This window comes from Rhinopithecus roxellana, chromosome 12 (assembly GCF_007565055.1).
Source record: "Rhinopithecus roxellana isolate Shanxi Qingling chromosome 12, ASM756505v1, whole genome shotgun sequence".
Classification (NCBI taxonomy): Eukaryota; Metazoa; Chordata; class Mammalia; order Primates; family Cercopithecidae; genus Rhinopithecus; species Rhinopithecus roxellana.
This window is the reverse complement of record NC_044560.1, coordinates 80803216-80819424: the sequence shown is the minus strand read 5'-3', so window position 1 is coordinate 80819424 and position 16209 is coordinate 80803216.

Sequence of the window (16209 nt, the reverse complement as noted above, 5' to 3'; positions counted from 1 at the left end):
TTGAGACCCTTCTTCTTCTTCTCCTTCTCCTTCTCCTTCTCCTTCTTTTTTTGACAGAGTCTCACTCTGTTGCCCAGGCTGGAGTGAAGTGGTGCGATCTCAGCTCACTGAAACCTCCACCCCCTGAGTTCAAGCGATTCTCCTGCCTCAGCCTCCTGAGTAGCTGGAATTGCAGATGCCCACTACCATGCCCAGCTAATTTTTGTATTTTTAGTAGAGACAAGGTTTCACCATTTTGGCCAGGCTTGTCTCAAACTCCTGATCTCAGGTGATCCACCCGCCTGGCCTCCCAAAGTACTGGGATTACAGGCATGAGCCACCACGCCCAGCCAAGGCCCTATTTTAATGTGTTTATAGCTATAAATTTCTGATCTTCACTCTGCTTTTGTGCATCCCATAACTTTGGGTATGTTGTATTTTCATTTTCCATTCTAGGTATTTTTTAATTTCCCTTGAGATTTTTTTCTTTTACTTATTGGTTAAAAGTATGTTATTTTTACAACTTTGTGAGTGTTTTAGTTTTCCTTCTGTTATTGACTTGATTTGTGACATAACATACAGTCCATCCTGGAGAATGTCCATGTGTGATCCATTTACATTGAGAATAGTGTGTATTCTTCTGCTGTTGGGTGGAGTATCCTGTATATGTATCTGTTAAATTTAGTTGGTTTGTTGTTTTATATAAGCCATTTATTTTCTAACTTATCTTCTGTCTGATGATTCTGTTCATTACAGAGAGTGAAGTGTTAACATCTCTATTATTTTAGAACTGTCAACTTCTCTCTTCAATTCTGTCAATTTGTGCTTCATATATTTTAGTGGTTTATTATTAGGTACATGCATGCTTATAATATTTATATCTTCTTGCTAAAGGGACTTTTGTGAATACACGGTGTCTTTGTATTGTTATGTAGCATTTTTTATTTTAAGTCTATTTTGTCTGATATTAATATAGCCAACCCAAATCTATTTTGCTTACTGTTAGCACGAAGTATCTGTTTTCTTCCTTTTATTTTCAGCCTAGTTGTGTCTTTCAATCTAACCTGAGTCTTGTAAAAACAAGATAGTCAGATCATGTTTTATAGTCTGTTCTGCTGATGTCTGCCTTTTAATTAGATAGTTTAATACTTTTACATTTAAAATAATTACTCAAAAGTAGAGAGTTCTGTCCTTTTGCTATTTGTTTTCTGTATACCTTACGTCTTCTAGTTTTATATTTTCTACATTATTTCTTCTTGTTTGATTGCTTTTTTCTGGTGAAACATTTACACTTTTTATTTTCTTTTGTGTATCTTCTGTAGCTTTTTTGTGATTACAATCATGGGGATGACATTTAACACCTGAATTTATTTTAATTGCTGCATAGGACTATATTCAATTACAAACATAGTATAATTTTCAAATCCATTCTACTTTTGAGAGTAATCATTGGGATATTTTTTATACTTTATGTTTTAGGTAAGTATTGAGTTTCCATAAACATTAAGTGGAAAGCACAGAGTTTCCATGTGTCCTCTCCCCACACCCAGCTTCTCCTCTATTATTAACACCTTACATTGGTGTGGCATATTTTTACTGTTAATGAACTAATATAGAAAAGTTATTATTAGCTGAAATCTAAAGTTTGCTTTCAAATTCATGGCTTTCTTTATTTTAAAATCTATAGATTTTGACAAATGCATAAAGATATGACATGTATCAACCATTACTGCATTATGCAGAATAGTTTTACTATCTTAAAATATCTGCTGTACCCCACCTATTCATCTCTCCCTTCTTCCCCACAAACTTGGGGAAACCACAGATCTTCTTACTGTCTCCATGGTTTTTCCTTTTACAGAATGTCATATACTTGGAATCATATAGCATGTAGCCTTTTCAGATTACCTTCTTTCACAACCATGTGCACTTAAGGTTCCTCATATATTTTCAAGGGTTGACAGCTCATTTCTTTTTATCAGTGAATAATGTTTGTAGTATAGTTGCACCACAGTTTATTTATTTACCTGTTGAAGAATATCTTTGTTGGTTTCATGTTTTGGCAATTATGTATAAAACTCTTCTAAATAGTAGGGTGAAGAGTTTTGTGTAGATGAAAGCTTTCACCTCTTTTGGATAAAGGCCATGGAGTATGGTTGTTGGATTGCACTTAAGTGTATATTTAGCTCTGTAAGAAACCGGCAAACTGTCTTCCAAACTGGTCATAGCACTTTGCATATTCACCTGCAATAAATGAGAGCTCTTGTTACTCTACATCCTGACGAGCATTTAGTGTAGTCAGTGTTTTGGATTTTAGCCATTCTAATATGCATGTGGCAGTGTGCCATTGTTATTTTCAATTTCCTAATGACATACGATGTTGAGCATATTTTCATATGCTTGTTTGCCATGCTTATATGTTCTTTAGTAAGGTATCTGTATCTTTTGCAATTTTATAATTGGGTTGTTCATTTCTTATTCTTGTGTTTTAAGAGTTCCTTATTTCTTGTCACATATTCTGGATACCAGCCTTTTATCAGTTATGTGTTTTGCAAATATTTTCTCTTATTCTGTGGCTTGTGTTTTTATTCTTTTAACAGAATCTTTGGCAGTGCAGAAATGTTATTTTTAATATAGTTCAACTTAGCAGATTTTCCTTTCATGGATCATATTTTGGGTGTTGTATAAAGGGGCAAAACCTGAGGTAATTCAGATTCTGCTCTTTGTTATTTTCTAAAAGTTTTGTGGGTTTTCCCTTATATTGGGGTATGATCCATTTTAAGCAATTTCTGGGAAAGTTGTCAGATCTGGGTTTAGGGGTTTCTTTCCTTTCTTTTTTTTTTCTCTTGCATGTAGATGTCTAGTTTTTCCAGCACTGTTTTTTGAAAAATTATTCCTTCTCAATTGAATTGCCTTTGCTATTTCATCAAAAAATAAGCTGACTATATTTGTGTGGGTCAATTTCTGACCTTTCTCTTTTGTTTCATTTATCTGTTTCTCTTTTTTTTTTTTTTTTTTTTTTTTTTTTTGAGATGGAGTCTCGCTCTGTTGCCCAGGCTGGAGTGCAGTGGCCGGATCTCAGCTCACTGCAAGCTCCGCCTCCCGGGTTTACGCCATTCTCCTGCCTCAGCCTCCCGAGTAGCTGGGACTACAGGCATCCGCCACCTCGCCCGGCTAGTTTTTTGTATTTTTAGTAGAGACGGGGTTTCACCGTGTTAGCCAGGATGGTCTCTATCTCCTGACCTCGTGATCCGCCCATCTCGGCCTCCCAAAGTTCTGGGATTACAGGCTTGAGCCACCGCGCCCAGCCTCTCTATTATTTTTAACAGTACCGTGTTGTTTTGATTACTGTAGCTTTATGGTAGTTCTTACCGTTGGGTAGTGTCATTCCAACTGTTCTCTTTGAATATTTTCTTGGCTATTCTGGGTCTTTTGCCTTTCCATATAAACTTTAGGGTCAGTTTGTTAATATCCACAAACTAACTTTGTGGAATTTTGATTGGGACTGCATTGAATATGTAAAGTTGGGAGGTACTGACATTTTAACAATGTTGAAAGTTTCTTGAATGTGAATTTTCTCTCCATTTATTTAGATCTTCTTTGATGTTTTTATTAACAGTTTTGAAGTGAATAAAGTCCTATATTTATATTTATTTTGTTAGATTTGCACTTAAGTATTTTATTGTTATTGGTACTAGCGTAACTATCATTGTGTTTTTAATTTCAGAATCTAATTACACTGCTGATATGTAGGACAATAATTGACATTTACATTTTCTTATAATTGGCAAAGTTGATATAATTGCTCATTATAATTGGTTATTCTAAGATTTTGTTTTGTGGTCCTTTCAGATTTCTCCATAGGCAATTATATCATCTGTGTAAAAAGACAGTTTGATTTCTTCCTTTCTAATCTATGTACCTTTTCTATTCTTGTCATTGTATTACCTGGGGCTTATAGTATAATGTTGTATAGGAATGGTGAGAGGAGACATCTTTGCCTTGCTCCTGATCTTAGCAGGAAGGCATCTAGTGTTTCTACATTTAGTATGAGGTAAGATATAGGGTTTTTAAATAAACATTCTTTTGAAATTGAGGAAGGTTTTCCCTATTTTTAGTTTGCAGAGAGGTTTTCTCATGAATAGATTTTGGATTTTGTCAAATAATTTTTCTGAATGTATAGATAAGATAATATTATCTCTTTAAACTTAATGTAATGAACTATTTTTTTTAAAAGACAGAGTCTTGCTATGTTGTCTAGACTTATCTTGATCTCCTGGCCTCAAGTGATCCTCTTTCCTTGGCCTCCTACTGCACTAGGATTACAGGTATGACCCACCACACCCAGCCTAATTTATATTCAAATGTTGAACCAGCTTTTGCATCTTTGTTCACAGAATAATAGAATAGAATTATAATAAACACTCTGATAGAAATCATAGTTTCCTTCCTGCAACTATCCCTAGAAAAATACAATAGTTGGCAGAAAAGGAAAGAAGTAGATGGAATAAATTATAAATTGAGTGGAGAAGAGAAAAAATAATCCACAGAAGTAAATTGTCAACCAGTTTGAAATCAGGTAAAATGTAGATTCATGATTTCTACTCTTTCTGAATAATTGTACAATTCTGTGCAATTGGAGCTTCTGTCAGTGCAAATACAGGGTCACCTGTGGAAGATCTTTGCTGAAACCAGCCCCCTGACAGCCGGTCCTTCAGGCCCGGAAGTCATGAATCCTTCCCCCAGTAAGTCATTCAACTGCCTGACAGCAAACCCTGTTAATATTCGGAATGGCAGCTGCATTTCATCTTAGATTTTAACAGAAACTCATGATGAAAAGTCTTTAAAACCTAAACGTCCAAGTGTATTATTGTATAATTTTCAGTATTAGAAAATCAGTAGTATGTTCTTTCAGCATCTCTGAAATAACGGTGCAAAAATAGCTCCAGTTTGGTAAGGCCAACTCTTGGTATCTCTATTCTCCTAACTAGGGTAAGCAAGATGCCCCAAAAGTCAGGTTGTCTGTGGCATTATCTTCCCTACAACAACAGAACTATCACACTTTAAGAAACCCTGTGGGTTTAAAAAAAAAAAAAAATTGTAAGACATAAAGAAAAACTTTCTTGAGAGAGAACATTTTACAAATCAGAGGAAAATCTTCCATAACTTTTACATTTTATAACAAATATATGCTCTATTGTTTTCTTCTGAGTACATCATCAGTACTTCCATAATAATTTTAATGTTTAACTTGAAAAAACCAGTGGCTTAAAAAAACACAGAGGCAAAATCCAAAATCCTAGAAATGTAGAATTTATATATATGTATTTTAGACAGAGTCTCACTCTGTCACCAGGCTGGAGTGCAGTGGTGCTATCTCGGCTCACTGCACCCTCTGCCTCCCAGGATCAAGCTATTCTCCTGCCTCAGCCTCCCAAGTAGCTGGAATTACAGGCACCTGCCACCACGCCAAGCTAATTTTGTATTTTTAGTAGAGACTGGGTTTCACCATTTTGGCTAGGATGGTCTCTATCTCTTGACGTTGTGATCCACCCACCTCAGCCTCCCAAAGTGCTGCGATTACAGGCATGAACCACTGTGCCCAGCTAGAATTAATTTTTTTTAAGCTGATAAAGGAATAACACACCAGTGTCTTTTCAGGGCAAAGTTTTTAGGCAAAGCAATCATTTCTGGTAGGGATTATAAGAGAGGGAGTTATCATGGTGAAATGATGGAACTAATCCAGGACATTCCAGATTTTGATTATTGACAAAAGAATTTAATCAGTTGCCCAGGAGTATTCACTTGGAAATGCAACTTGAATTATTATTCTTGGAAGCATTTCTGGAACTTTTCCTTTTGAAACAAGTTTTTATCTTAAAAAAATACCAGACAATAGAAGAAAAAAATAAAACAGCAGGCAGAGGAAGATGACTCTTGCTTAGGCAGGGACTGAAAGGGAATTAGTGACCATAGACCACATCTCTCAGAGCCCACTGTGTGTCAGCTTTCTCCAGGACCACATGTGTCCCACTGAACAAGAAGAGTCCACCTTCACCTTATTCCCTGCCAACATCAAAACTAAAATGAAACAGCCTGATATGAGAATAAGAGTATATAAGAAAACTTCCATTACATTTAAAGCATTGCAAAGTATTTAATTGTAAATTCAAACAGTGGAAAAACAAATCTACTTGCCTCTTGACTACTAAAACATTATTCTTTTATGAGAACATGGTCTATGCTTGCTAATCTCATCACCAGGGATAACCAGTTTAGTGTGGCATAGAACCACCTCTATGCAGAGGTAAATATGGATTTATTTTTATAAAACAAAGATTATACTCTAGTTTTATACCATACTTTAAATATACCTGTTATTGTGATCATTTTATAATTATTTGAAACAACCTCAATGGCTATATAACATTAAATCAAAATAACATTTCATAATTTCACAATTTTCCTACTGGACATTGAGTTTCCTTTGTGTGATAATTTGAGGGAAGTTTCTCTGCCTCACCAGATTAAAAACTTTGTGTTTATGTTTCTTCACTGTTGTCTTTTTACTTCATAAGAATACCTGAAACTTATCAGGTAGACTGCAGCATCTGTTGAATGAATGAATCTCTCCTTCAAATCTTGGCTAAGATCAGCCTTATCCACAAAAGTTTCTGACCCTCACTTTAATTATAAACCTCTTTATCTTCTATAATTTGCTTCTCTAGCTGTTTTTGGGGACTCCCTGACAGGGAAAATACATAGAGCAATGCTTTCTACACTATTTAAAATGACCAGAGATCAGGCACACTGCACCCAATAAGGCTTGTGCCACTAGAAAGAAAAGGCCAGTTTGTGAGATTCATCTGTCTCATTTTGTTTTCAATCCCCATATTATCAACTACACATCCGAAGCAGAAACGAGGACTGGAAATGAATAAACACATCAAAAATATAACCAGACCATGCTTGGCGGTTCATGCCTGTAATTGCAGCAGTTTGGGAGGACAAGGCTGGAGAATTGCTGGAGCCCAGGAGATGTGAGACAACACCTCTATCAATAATAATTATTATAATTAAAGTTAAAAAAGGAACTTCTATACTCAAAAGATAAGTAGATAGAGGCCACACACAGTGGCTCACACCTGTAATAGCAGCAGTTTGGGCAGTCGAGGCAGGAGGATTGCTTGAGTGCAGGAGTTTGAGACCAGCCTGGGCAACATGGCAGAACCCAGAACCCCATCTGTACATACATACACATTAAAAAAAAAAAAAAAAAAAAGAAGAATAAACATAACAATAACAAAGAAAAAATAACAATAATAAAACAATAAACAACCAAATAAGTGGGAATGAACTAAGGTAAAAGGCAATTAAGATCACAGTTATTGTCTCTCTTTTTCTGCGTCCCTTTTTTTTTTCTTTTTCTTTTTCTTTCTTTTTTTTTTTTTTTATTATACTTTAAGTTCTAGGGTACATGTGCATAACGTGCAGATTTGTTACATATGTATACTTATGCCATGTTGGTGTGCTGCACCCATCAACTAGTCAGCACCCATCAATTCATCATTTATATCATGTGTAACTCCCCAATGCAATCCCTCCCTCCTCCCCCCTCCCCATGATAGGCCCCAGTGTGTGATGTTCCCCTTCCTGAGTCCAAGTGATCTCATTGTTCAGTTCCCACCTATGAGTGAGAACATGTGGTGTTTGGTTTTCTGTTCTTGTGATAGTTTGCTAAGAATGATGGTTTCCAGCTGCATCCATGTCCCTACAAAGGACGCAAACTCATCCTTTTTTATGGCTGCATAGTATTCCATGGTGTATATGTGCCACATTTTCTTAATCCAGTCTGTCACAGATGGACATTTGGGTTTATTCCAAGTCTTTGCTATTGTGAATAGTGCTGCAATAAACATAAGTGTGCATGTGTCTTTGTAGTAGAATAATTTATAATCCTTTGGGTATATACCCAGTAGTGGGATGGCTGGGTCATATGGTACATCTAGTTCTAGATCCTTGAGGAATTGCCATACTGTTTTCCATAATGGTTGAACTAGTTTACAATCCCACCAACAGTGTAAAAGTGTTCCTATTTCTCCACATCCTCTCCAACACCTGTTGTTTCCTGACTTCTTAACGATTGCCATTCTAACTGGTGTGAAATGGTATCTCATTGTGGTTTTGATTTGCATTTCTCTGATGGCGAGTGATGATGAGCATTTTTTCATGTGTCTGTTGGCTGTATGAATGTCTTCTTTTGAGAAATGTCTGTTCATATCCTTTGCCCACTTTTTGATGGGGTTGTTTGTTTTTTTCTTGTATATTTGTTTGTCTCTCTCTCTTGATATTCGTGTGTCACATTGTCACACCCACGCTTTAGTGCAGATGCGAGATCATGGCTCCCTGCTGATCGTGCAAGCTGCACTCCAACCAGGGTGTGACAGAGTGAGAAGACCTAGCCCCCTCCCTCCCCCAAAAAAATCAAAAACATCAACTTCAGCGTGCAGGAAGGAGTGTAAAAAAATTAAAACAGAGAGAGCAAAGAACAAAGAAAAAAAACCCAGCAACTCCCTCTAAGTATTGTGGAAGCAAACCGAAAATTATCTGAATAGTCCCAGCTACTCAGAAGGCCAAGATGGGAAGACCACCTGGGCAAAACCAGAGAGATCAAGACTGCAGTGAATCACTATCGCATTTTTCTGCTGAACCTGAGCAGTACTGCCGGTGTTGAGAACTATCTGGTCGACCTTTGACATAGCAAGCTGGCAGCTAGGTCCAGTGCTCACAGCCAACACCTGTCTCAAAATAAGAAAAAATGCAGCAGTAAATATTTAACAATAACAAATAAATAGTAACAAACAATAAGACCGATAAGTAAATAAGTGGAAGTGAACAAAGGTAAAAGATAATTATTATCACAATCAAAATCTTCCCTCTTTCTCTCTGTCACACTCAGGCTGGAGTGTGACAAAAAGGAAAAATCTAAAAAGTAAACTTCAGCATGCAAAAAGGAGTATAGGAAAATAGAGAGAAATGTAAAACAACAGCAAGTCACTCTAAGTACTGTGGAAACAAACTGAAAGTGGGTTTAGGGAAAAAAAAAAAAAAAGAAGAAGAAGAAGATTGAAGACCAGCCTGGGGCAACATGGTGGAACCCTTAACCCTGTGTCTACATATACCTACCCATCAGACATTTAGAAATACAATAATTAGCCTGGTGTAGTGTCACATGCCTGTAGTCCTAGCTACTTGGGAGACTGAGGCAGAAGAACCACTTGAACCCAGTAGGCAGAGGTTGCAGTGAGCCAAGATCACACCACTGCTCACTCCAGCCTGGCCGATGGAGCAAGACTGTGTCTCAAGACATGAAAGTAATAATAATAATAAAAAAGTAGAAGTAAAAAGTACAAAAGTCAACTGACATGGTGGCTTGTGTCTGTAGTCCCAGGTACTGGAGATGGGAGGCACTGGAGGAGTGAGGGTTGCTTAAGTCCAAAGGGTTGAGGCTGCAATGATTCTGGGTAACAGAGTGAGACCCTGTCTCCAAACAAACAATTAACATAATGATAACAAAAATGTACACTAGAACAATAAACAGCCAAATAAGTAGAGTAAACAAAGGTAAAAGGTAATTAATATCACAATTAAGATCTCTCTCTCTCTTTCTATTTGTCAAACCCAGTGTGTAGTATGTCAAAAAAAAAAACTAAAAGTCCAGGTTCATCACGCAGAAAGGGGCATAGGAAAATAGATCAAAAAACAAAGAAGGAAAACAACAGCAAGTCACTCAAAGTACTGTGAAAACAAACTGAAAATGGGGCTAGAAAAAAACAGAGAATGTCTGAGTCGTCTGATGGAATCAGGAGTCTGAGATGAGAAGGCCACCCAGGTGAGACCAGGGAGATTAAGGCCACAGTCAACCACGATTGCATCTCTCTGCTGGACCTGAATAGTACTGTAATGGACAAGAGCCATCTAGCCAATCTTAGACATGGCAAAGTGAGAGCCATCTGTTCGTCCTTAGACTTGGCAAGCTGGTGGCTAAGTCCAGTGCTTACAGCTGACGTTTGTCTCAAAATAAATAAAGAAAAAATACAAGAGTGAATACTTAACAAAGAAATGATAACAATATGAAAGACCAATAAATAAGTGGGAGTAAAGGTAAAAGGTAAAATCACAATTAAGGTCTCTCTCTCTCTCTTTCTCTCTCTCTCTCTCTCTCTCTCTCTCTCCATTTGTCACACCCAGGCTTGAGTGTGACAAAAAAAGAAATTTAAAAAGTAAACCTCACCATGCAGGAAGAAGCATAAGACAAGAGAGAGAGAAAAGAACAAAGCAAAAAAAAAAAAAAAAAAAAAAAAAAAAAGAACAGCAAGTCACTCCAAGTACTGTGGAAATGAACAGAAACTGGGATTAGGAAAAAAGAGAGGAAAAAGATCTGAGTAGTCAAAGGGACACGAGAGGCCAATTGGGAAGACCACCCCGGTGAGACCAGGAAGATCAAGGCCACAGTGAATCAGTATCCCATCCCTCTGCTCAACCTGAATCATACTTCTGCTGGTGAGAGAGATCTGGTCAACCTTAGACATGGCAAGGCAAGAGGCGAGAGGCGAGACCCATCAGGTCGACCTTGGTCCAATGCTCACAGCCAACATCTCTCTCAAAATAAATAAACAAAAAAATCCAACAGTAAATATTTAACAATGACAAAGAAATAATAAAAAACAATATTAAAGAACAATTAATAAATAGGTTGCAGTTAACAAAGGTAAAAAATAATATCACAATTAAGATCTCCCCTCTCTGTTCATCACACCCAGGCTGAAGTGTGACAAAATAAAAAAATCTAAAAGATCAACTTTATTGTGCAGGAAGGAGTGTAGGAAAATAGAGAAAAGAACAAAGAAGAAAAACAAAAGCAAGTCACTCTAAGTACTGTGGAAACACTAAAAGTGGGTTGAAAAGAAACAGAGACTGGGCATGGTGGCTCATGCCTGTAATCCCAGCACTTTGGGAGGTTGAGGCAGGCAGATCACGATGTCAAGAGATCAAGACCATCCTGGCCAACATGATGAAATCCCATCTCTACTAAAAATACAAAAATTAGCTGGGCTTGGTGGCGCGTGCCTGTAGTCCTAGCTACTCAGGAGGCTGAGGCAGGGGAATCATTTGAATCCAGGAGGTGGATGTTGCAGTGAGCAACCATTAGAGACACCATTCTAATGGGAAAGACTCCTGGCCCTTTCCAGGCTAATGATAGAGAAACCTGGGTGACTGTAGGCATTTTAATGAGAGAGGCTTCTGTCCGAACACCGGCAGTCTAATGATAGAGACACCTGAGCGTCTCCAGGCGTTCTAATGGGAGAGAATCCTGTGCAATCCCAGGCAGTCTAATTATAAAGACACCTGGGCAACTGCAGGCATTTTAATGAGAGAGGCTCCTGTCTGAACACCGGCAGTCTAATGATAGAGACACCTGAGCGACTCCAGGCATTCTAATGGGAGAGAATCCTGTGCAATCCCAGGCAGTCTAATTATAAAGACACCTGGGAAACCCCAGGGACTCTAATGGGAGAGACTCCCGCCCAAGCCCAGGCAGTATAATGATAGAGACCTCTTATCAGGCATTCTAATGGGAGAGACTCCCAGCTGACCCCAGGTGTCTAATAATAGAGACAACTGGGCCAACACCAGGCATTCTTATGGGAATGACTCCTGGCTGAGCTAGGCAGTCTAAAAATAGAGACACCTGGGCATACCAAGGCATTCTAATGGGATAGACTAATGGCTCACGGAAGGTAGTCTAATGATAGAGATACTTGGATGGCCCCAGGCATACTAATGGAAGAGACTCCCAGATGACACCAAACATCCTAATGATACAGACAACTGATCAACCCCAGGCATTCTATTGGGAGAGACTCCCACCCAAGCCCAGGCAGTATAATGATAGAGACCTTTTATCAACCCCAGGCATTCTAATGAGAGAGACTCCCAGGAGACCCCAGGTGGTCTAATGATAGAGACAACTGGGTGAAACCAGACATTCTAATGGGAGACTCCTGGCCAAACCCAGGCAGTCTAATTATAGAGACCCATGGGTGACACAAGTCATTCTAATGTGAGACACTCCTGGCCAAACCCAGGCAACCTAATGATGGGGACACCTGCATGACCCCAGGCATTCTAATGGGATAGACTCCCAACTGACCCCAGGGAGTCTAATGATAGAGAAACCTGGGTGATCACAGTCATTCTAGTGGGAGAGACTCCAGGCTGGCCCCAGGCATTCTGATGGGAGAGACTCCTGGCCGACCTCAAGCAGTCTAATGATAGAGGCACCTGGGCAACCACAGGCATCCTAATGGGAGAGGCTCTAAGACGACCCTAAACATTCAATGATAGAGACACCTGGGTCACTTCCAGCATTCTAATGGGAGAGATTCCTGGTCGACCCAAGGCATTCTAATGATAGAGACACCTGGGCGACTTCCAGCATTCTAATGGAAGAAATTCCCGGCTGACCTAAGTTATTCTAATTATAGAGACACATGGGCGAACTCAGGCAGTTTAATGTTAGAGACAACTGGGCGGACCCAGGCATTTTTATGGGAGAGGCTCCCAGCCCACCCAAGACTGTCTAATGATAAAGACACCCAAGCAATGGTAGGCATTCAAATGCAAGAGACCCGTGGCTGATCCCATGCAGACTATTTATATAGACACCTGGGCGGCATCAGTCATACTAATGGGGGATGCTCTTGGCAAAGCCCAGGCAGTCTGATTATAAAGACACCTGGGTGACCCCAGCCATTCTGATGGGAGAGACTCCTGGCCAACCGCAGGCAGTCTAAGGGTAGAGACACCTTGACCACTATAGGCATTCTAATGGATGAGACTCATGGCCAATCTTAGGCAGTCTAATTATAAACACACCTGGGTAACCCCAGGCATTTTAATGGTGAAGACTACTGGACAATCCAAAGCATGCTAATGATAGAGACACCTAAGCAACTCCAGGTATTCTAATGGGAAAGATTCCCAGCTGACCTGAGGCATTCTAATGGAAGGGAGTCTTGGTTGACCCCAGGCAAAGAATAGAAACACCTGTGCAGGGGCCATTGAAAACAATATGCTAAGAATAGATAGGGCTCAAGGACAGTATCTCCAGTTGAACTTTTAATGAACTCCAGTAGGCGCCAAGAAGGCAGACAAATAAGGAAGAGCCTAGAGACAAGGAACTAAGCAGAAGGTTACATCTGGGTAGAGAAAGTTTGTTTTGCATTGTGTTATTTCTGCTGACGTGAGGTTTATGGAGTATAAATAAAGTGAGGCGGAGGCTCTGCGTGCGGCCGCCATGTTCTCTGTTTGTCTTTGTCTCTTGTGTCTGTTCATTCTTCACCACCCCCAGCGCGGTCCTCAATAAGTGGCGCAGCGAGCAGGGTCCGCACGGGTGAGTAGTGGGGAACAAGAAGGGGAACCCCCTAGGAGCGGGTAAAACCCGGGGATTGTTAAGGGGAACCTTCTTAAGCTTTCATTATGGGGAATTCCAGTTCCTTGGCCTCAGAATATTTAAGATTATTACAAGGGCTTTTACTTTCGATTGGGGTTGATACAAAAGAGAGAACTCTGCAAAAATTGTTTGCTCATGTGGAACAACATTGCTATTGGTTTCAATATCAAACTGAAGTGCAATTAAATAAACGAGATTGGCAACAGGTTGTTAAGACCCTTCGTCAAGCACACCAGCGCGGTGATGTAATGTCGGCACCTTTATGGGCCCTTTGTGCTTCTATTACCCAAGCTTTGGAGCTCTTAGAGACAGACCCTGAAAAAGGGTAAAATGGGGATGAGGAGTCTTTGAAGTCTCCGATAGCCATTTCCCCTTCTCTAGATAATCCTGTAGCTGGTGGAAACGGTCTTTGTCTGATGATGTGTCTCATGAAAAGGAATCAGAAATTCAAAAGGAGCTTCAGCCAGTTGTCCAATTGCTACAACAAGTTTTACAATTACAGTTATCTCCCCCTCAGCCTTCTCCTCCACCCACTCCTGTTTTTACTTTTCCTGTGGTCCATCCACCCCCATTGGCACCCAAAGTGGAGGAGGAGGACAGTTTTCCCCCACCGCCACCGCCGGTGGAAATGTTGCCTCATTCAGGCATGGTTTTTGCTGTCCCTGCTTCTACTGCTAAAGCTGTAATTGAGCTATTGGATTCTCAAGAGGATGAGGATCCTCTACAATTGTTTCCCATTACTAGGTAACCTTTTGGTCCTAATGATCAATTTCCTCAAGGAGGTATAAATGTACAGTATAATGTCCTTCAATTTAAGTTCCTTAAAGAAATGAAGGCAGCTGTTGCTAATTATGGCCCTCAATCCCCCTTTGTCATGGGGCTTTTAGATTCTTTCTCTTCTGAGAATTTGTTTTTGCCTCTTGATTGGGAGACCTTGGGGAAGGCTGTTTTGTACCACTCTCAGTGGCTTCAGCTATGCAGTTGGTGGCTGTAAGATGCCAAAGAACAGGCTCGCCGTAATGCCGCTAGAAGTCCTCCAGGGCCAACAGAGGAGCAATTAACAGGTACTGGTCAGTTTGCTACTGTAGCGGCTCAATCTGGACTTGATGACGTGACATTATCACAAGTTAAAGGACTGTTTTTAAAGGCTTGGTGTAAAGTACAACCATCGGGGAAAACTGCCTTGTCTTTTGTTAAGGTTTTGCAGGGTGCCAATCCTGATTTTGTTGCTCAGCTCCAAGATGCTGTAATAAAGACTGTGGGTAGTGGGGCTGCAGGCAAAATCCTGATAACCACACTAGCCTTCAAGAATGCTAATCAAGAATGTCAGAGGTTGTTGCGTCCTCTCAAGGCTGCTGGAAACTTACAAATAGAAGATTTTATTAGAGCCTGTGCAGGAGTGGGAGGGGCTGCGTATAATGCACAATTGTTTGCTGGAGCTTTATCTAAGGCACTCGGGAAAAAAGGGAGTTTGCTTCCAATGTGGAAAGACTGGTCATTTTAAAAAGGAGTGCCGTAAACTCTCTAATAAGAACGACTCCTCAAGAGTAAGATCTAAAAAGCTTCCCACTGAGCCCTGTCGTCGTTGCGGCAAAGGGCGACACTGGACTAATGAATGTCACTCTAAGGTGGACAAAGATGGTAATCTTTTAACCTCTGGATCGGGAAACTTGCAAAGGGGCCCTTCAGCTTGGGGCCCCAACAACAATACAAGCCCTCTTCATTTGCAATTTCCAGTCAGCTCGGGGGTCCAGCATCAGCAGGCCAGTCAGTCAATGTTAACCCCCCATTTTCAGTAGCTCAGCTTTTTTCTGCTACTTCTGGTAGCGCCGCTGCTGATGTGGCGATTTTGCAGGCCATTGAACTTACCCCAGAAATGGGGATTGTTAAATTGCCTACAGGTGTTTTTGGGCCATTACCATCACATACTGTTGGACTGCTTATAGGACGCAGCAGTAGCATTCTACAGGGTTTACAAGTTCATTTGGGAGTTATAGATTCTGATTATAAAGGGGAAATTCAAATTATGGCACAGGCTCATAAACCCATATCCCTTAAAGGGGGGCAGCGGATTGCACAACTTCTTTTATTACCCTATTTTCAGTTTCCTTCACGGGGACAAGAAAGAACCGGAGGTTTTGGAAGCACGGGTAAACATATTTTTTGGGAAACTTTAGTAACTCAACAAAAACCTTTGTTTCCCCTCAAAGTAGAGGGACAAATTTTTCAGGGCTTGGTCGACACTGGAGCTGACATTTCTATTATTGCCTCCAACCAATGGCCTTTACAGTGGCCTAAACAGCCTGTTGCTGTTTCTCTTACCGGATTAGGTTCTGCCTCTGAGGTGTACCAAAGTTCTCAATTCTTGAGTTGTCGAGTGCCGGATGGTCAAACGGCCCAAGTTCAGTTTTATATTGTTCCTATTGCCCTAAACTTATGGGGGCGAGATTTATTGCATCAATTTAGAGCTTTTGTTTCTATTCCTCGTGTCTCTAATTCTGCCAAGAATATGATGTTCCGCATGGGCTACAATCCCCTTGAAAAATCTTTAAACATGTAGCCACTGTTCAGCAGCCTCAAGCCCTTCCTTTGACGTGGAAAACTCATGTTCCTATATGGATTGAACAGTAGCCTTTAACACGTGAAAAGCTTGAGGCCTTGGAAAACTTAGTTCAGGAACAATTATCCTTAGGTCCTATAGAGCCTAGTACTTC